Raw genomic sequence first — 5,932 nt, 5'->3', positions numbered from 1 at the left:
GTGTGTGTGTGTGTGTGTGTGTGTGTGTGTTAATGGCTGGGGATGTAGCTCAGTGGTTAAGCTTCCCTGGATTCAATCCCTAGTACCAAAAATAGAAAACAGATATATACTGGCTGAATTGAATTAAAAAAAAAAAAAAAAAGACCGAACAGCATGCTGCCAAAGAGACTCATTTCACCAATAAATACACATGGATTAAAAGTGAAACAATAGAAAGGTATATTCTATACAAATGAAAAACATAAGTAAAAAGCAATATCTATAATTTTATCTTTCAAAATAAATATAAAACCTGTAAGAATAGACAAAGAAGGTCTCTATACAATACACAAGCACCCAAATCACAAAGACATAATAGTTGTAATAGATATGGGCTCTTTATGGTGGAGCACCGGATTTTATGAAATAAATACTACTAGATCTCAAAGTCTCAAAGCCCATTAGGGCTTAGTTTGTTGAAAATATAAATAAGATTGAAAAATACATAGCCAAAATAAACTAAAATCAGAGAACAAGAACAAAAATTAACAAAATCTCAGATGAAAAAGGAGATATTATAACAGATATCCTTGAAATACAGAGGATCATGTAGGGTCTGTTTTGAAAAATTCTATTTCAATACATTGGAAGGGATGAGTAGATATCTAAATTTATACAACGTAACAAAATTGAACCAAGAAAGTATACAAAATCCTAAAGAGAATGATAAGCAATGGTTTCACATCAGTAATGAAAGCCTTCCAAAACAGAAAAACTTAGGACTAAATAGATTCACAGTTGAATTGTACCAGATCATTAAAATGAACAAGTGCCAATGTTTCTCATGTTTTCCCATGTAATAAAAAGAAAGGTAATAATACTATATAATACTATATAAAGCCAGTTTTATTCTGATTTCAAATGCAGATAAGGACACTTCATGGGAAGAAAACTTCAGATAAATATTCTTGAATAACATAGAAGCAAAAAACCTCTACAAAATATTAGCAAATCAAAATCAACAACACATTTTAAAAGGCATAAAAATGAAGTTGTTTTCATCCCAGGAATAGAAGTAAAAAAGAAAATAACATAAGAAAATCACAAACTAATGCACTATATAAATAAAATCAAGGAAAACAATCACAACATCATCTCAGGGGATGAAAAAGTATCTTCCAGAAAAATGATGACTCCCTATATAAAACTCTGAAGAAACTATGGATAGAGGGAACTTACCTCAAAATAATAAAGGTCTAATTATCATATCCCAAATTAATACCATACTGAAGGAAGAGAAACTGAAAAAAAATTTGCCAAAATCAGGAACAAGGCAAGGATTTCCTCCCTCACTTATCTGGTTTAATGAAGTATTTGAAACTGTAGCCTGAACAATTACACCAGATTAAAAAATAATAAAATAAAGTAAAACAGATATGAATAGGAAAGGAAGACATTGAATTAATGCCATTTTCATATAATAGGATCTTAGAAGACTCTGAAAGTTTCACCAAATACTTCAAAGTTAATAAATTCATCAAACTACCAGAATAAAATATCAACATTCAAAATCAAAAGCTTTTTAAAATAATAATGGAAACACTAAGAAATAAATTAAGAAAATAATTCAATTTACAAGATATTCACAAAAATAAAATATTTAGGGATAGATCTAATCAAAAAAGTAAAATGCTTCTTCAAGATAATTTAAGAATTCTGAAAAAGGAAGTTGAATAAGATACCAGATGTTAGAAAGACATTGCATACTCACGAATAGGCAGAATTGATAGTGTTTAAATGACCTATATTACCAATATCAATCTATAAATTCACTGAAATCACCATTAAAAACACTAATGATATTTTTTTCACAAAACTCAGAAAAAATCCTAAAATTCATATTCTGAACAAAACACGTTGAATAGCAAAGCTAATTATTAATAAAATGAGCAAAACTGGAGAAATAATAATTACCAACTTCAAATTATGCCACAGAGCCACAATAAAACAAACAACAACAACAAAACCGAGTATGGTACTGGCCTAAAAATATATAAGTAGACCAATGGTACAGAATAGAAGACATAGAGAAAAACCCACACACATATTCTTCTTGACAGTAGTGCCAAAACTTATATTGGAGAAAAGGCAGCCCCTTTAACAAATTGTGCTGGTAAAACTAGACATCCATATGCAGACAAATGAAAGCAAATCCATAGCTCATCCTGTACAGAGTCAACTCAAAATCAATCATGTACCTATGTATAAAATCAGAAAATTTGTGGCCATTAGAAAAAAAATTAGAGGAAACACTTCAATATATAGGTGCAGGGAAAAACTTTCTGAATAGGATAGGTATAGTTCATTTAAAAATGAATGACATTAAAGGAAACACTTCTGAATAGCAAAGAAAGTAATTAACAGATTTAAGAGACAGTCTACTAATGGGAGAAAGTTTTTACCAACTACTCTTCTGACAAAGGATTAATATTCAAATTATATAAGTAAATAAATAATACATTCAACATTAAAAAATAAATAACCCATTCAATAAATGGACAAGTGTTCGGAACATATACTTCTCAAAGGAAGGAGTACAAATGGCCAACAATTACATGAAAAAAATTATCAACATCTTTAGCATTAAGGCAAATACAAGTCAGAATTACTCTGAGATTTTATCTCAGTCCAGTTAAAATTCAGTCATTGAAAAAAAAAAAAAAAAGATTTCTTAGGAGGATACAGGGGAAAGGAATTCTTAGACATGGGTGGTGGGAATGAAAATTAGTAAAGTCACTATGAAAATCAATATGGAGATTCCTCAAAAACTAACAATAAAACTTTTATATGATACAGCTATGCCACTCCTTTGTATTTATACACAGAAATTAAAGTCATCATACTTTAGAGATACATGCATACCCATGGTTAAAGCAGCACAATTCACAATAGCCAAGTTATGTAATCAGTCTAGTTGTCTGTAAACAGATAACACATTTTTAAAAAGTGGTATATATACAAAATGGAGGTTTATTCATTCAAAAAGAAGACTAAACTTATATCATTTTGCATGAAATATTTCAAAAGCAGAAGGAAGTATTATATACTTTACCTTACATGTGGAAGCTACAGAAAAAAATGCAGGAAAAAATGAAATGCATAAAAGTAGTAGGGAGACCTTTACGGTATAGGAAGAGGGCCATGGGGAAGAAGAATGGGAGTGATAATAGAGAGTGAAATTGATCAAATTATATTTCTATATATGTAGAAATATGTCACAATGAAACTCACCATTCTGTAATTTAATAGATAACAATAAAAATTATTAAAATTTTTTTCTAAAATAAACAAATAAATAAGCATAATGTCAGATCAACATAACAAAAAAACAAAAACTTTATGATCATCTGAATAGATGAAGAAAATAATTTCATAAAATTCAACATATCCTTATGATAATGAAATCAAAGAATAAGCATATATTGATGTAACACAATATAATAAAGGCTGTATAGCAAATATACAGCCAGCAGTACACTGAGCAGGGAAAGCTTTACATGTTTATTCTAAAATTTGAAACACAAAAAGGTGTCCACTCACTATTATTCAGTATATTAAATTAAGTTTTAGACATTAGGCAAGAGAATATATAAAGTTTATCAATAGAGAGTCAAGCCACACCTGTTTGTAGACTATGAAGCTATATATAGAAAAGCTAAAGACTCCACCAAAATAACATTAGAACTGATAATGATTCAGTACAGTTTCAGGATACAAAGTCAACATATACAAGTCAATAGCATTTATGAGTTTCAGAAGTTTTCTGGTACAATTTTTTGGCTCTTCTAAATATAGAATATCATCATCTTCTAATAGTGATAGTATGAGTTCTTTTCCTATTCATATCCCTTTAATTTCTTTCTCTTGTCTAATTACTCTGGCTTGAGTTTTAAAGACTATATTGAATAGAGGTGGTGAAAGAGGAAATCCCTGTCTTGTTTCTGTTTTTAGAGGGAATGCTTTCAATTTTTTCTCTATTTGGAATATTGTTGGCCTTGTGCTTAGCATAGATAGTTTTTACAATGTTGAGGTATGTTCCTACTATTCCTAGTTTTTCTAGTATTTTGAACATGAAGGGATGTTGTATTTTAGCAAATGCTTTTTCTGCATCTATTCAGGTGATCATATGATTCTTGTTTTCAAGTATATTGATGTGATCAATTACATTTATTGATTCCTGTATGTTGAACCAACTCTGCATCCGTATAATGATCCTGACTTTATGGTGATGCAATATCTTTTTAATATTTTTATGCAGTTTTCCAAAATTTTATTGAGAATTTTTGCATTTATGCTCATCAGGGATACTAGTCTGAAGTTTTCTTTCTTTGATGTGTATTTGTCTGGTTATGTTATCAGGGTGATATTAGCCTCATAGAATGAGTTTGGAAGGATTTCTCATTTTCTGTTTCATAGAATAATTTGAGGAGTATGGGTGTAAATTTTTCCTTGAAGGTCTTTTAGAACTTGGCTGAAATTCTGTCTGGTCCTGGTCTTTTCTTGGTTGGTAGACTTTTGATGGTATTTTCTATTTCATTACTTGTAATTGATCTGTTTAAATTGGGTATGTCCTCCTGATTCCATTTGGGTAGGTCATATGACTGTAGAAAATTGTTGATGTCTTCAAGGTTTTCTTCTTTATCAGAATTTAAATTTTCAAAATAGTTTCTAATTATCTTCTGTATTTTAGCCATGTCTGTTGTGATATTTCCTTTTTCATCATGTATTTGAGTAATTTGAGTTTTCTCTCTTTTTCTCTTCATTAGTGTGGCTAGGGGTTTATCAATTTTATTTATTTTTTCAAAGAAACAACTTTTTGTTTTGTTAATTTTGTTAATTTTTTTCTTTTGTTTCAATTTCATTGATTTCAGGTCTGGCTTTAATTATTTTCTGTCTTCAACTGTTTTGGATGTTGATTTGTTCTGCTTTGTCTAGGGCTTTGAGATATAATGATAGGTCATTTATTTTTTAACTTTTATTCTTTTTTCCCACAATACTTTATTGTATTTATTATTTATTTTATGTGGAGGTAAAGATTGAACCCAGTGCATCACACATTCTACACAAGTGCTTTACCACTGAGCTATAACTGCAGTCCCTGATTTTTTATTCTTTTAATGAATGAGCTCAGTACAATGAGCTTTCCTCTTAGCACTGCCTTCATGGTGTCCCAGAGATTTTGATATGTTATATCACTATTCTCATTTACCTCTGAGTAGTTTTTTTTTTAATTTTATCTCTGATTTCTTTTGTTATGCATTCATCATTCAATAGTGTATTACTTAGTCTCCAGGTGTAATAGTAGCTTCTATTTTTAATTCTATCATTTATTTCTAATTTTATTCCATTATTATCTGATAGGATGCAGTGTATTACATTTGTTATTATATACAAATCAATAGCATTTTGTACATCAATAATTAAATCACTGAGAAAGAAATCAAGAATGCAACTTTTTTAACCATTCTTACAGAAAAATCCCTAGAAATATATTTAACCAAAAGAATGAAAGACTTCTACAATAGTAATTATAGAACAATGTTAGAGAAGTTGAAGAAGAAATTTTTTAATAACTGAAAAGAAAATCATGTTCATAGATTGAAATTATTAATATTTTTAAATGTCCATAATACTCAATGACTTTTTATAGTTTCAAGATAATCCCCATTAAAATACCAATGACATCTCACAGAACTGGAAAGAACAATGATAAAACTCATATGGAAGCATAAAAGATTGTGAACAGTCAAAGCAATCTTGACCAAAATGAACAAAGTTGGAGGCATCACAATATCTGATTTCATGAATTAATGTAGACTCTTAGTATCCAAAACAGCAAGGAACAGCCATTAAAAAAAAAAAAAAAAAAAAAAAAAAAAAAAAAAAAAAAAAA

The sequence above is a fragment of the Marmota marmota genome, unplaced genomic scaffold, assembly GCF_001458135.2.
Source record: "Marmota marmota marmota unplaced genomic scaffold, marMar, whole genome shotgun sequence".
Lineage (NCBI taxonomy): Eukaryota > Metazoa > Chordata > Mammalia > Rodentia > Sciuridae > Marmota > Marmota marmota.
This window is presented reverse-complemented; position numbering follows the sequence as displayed.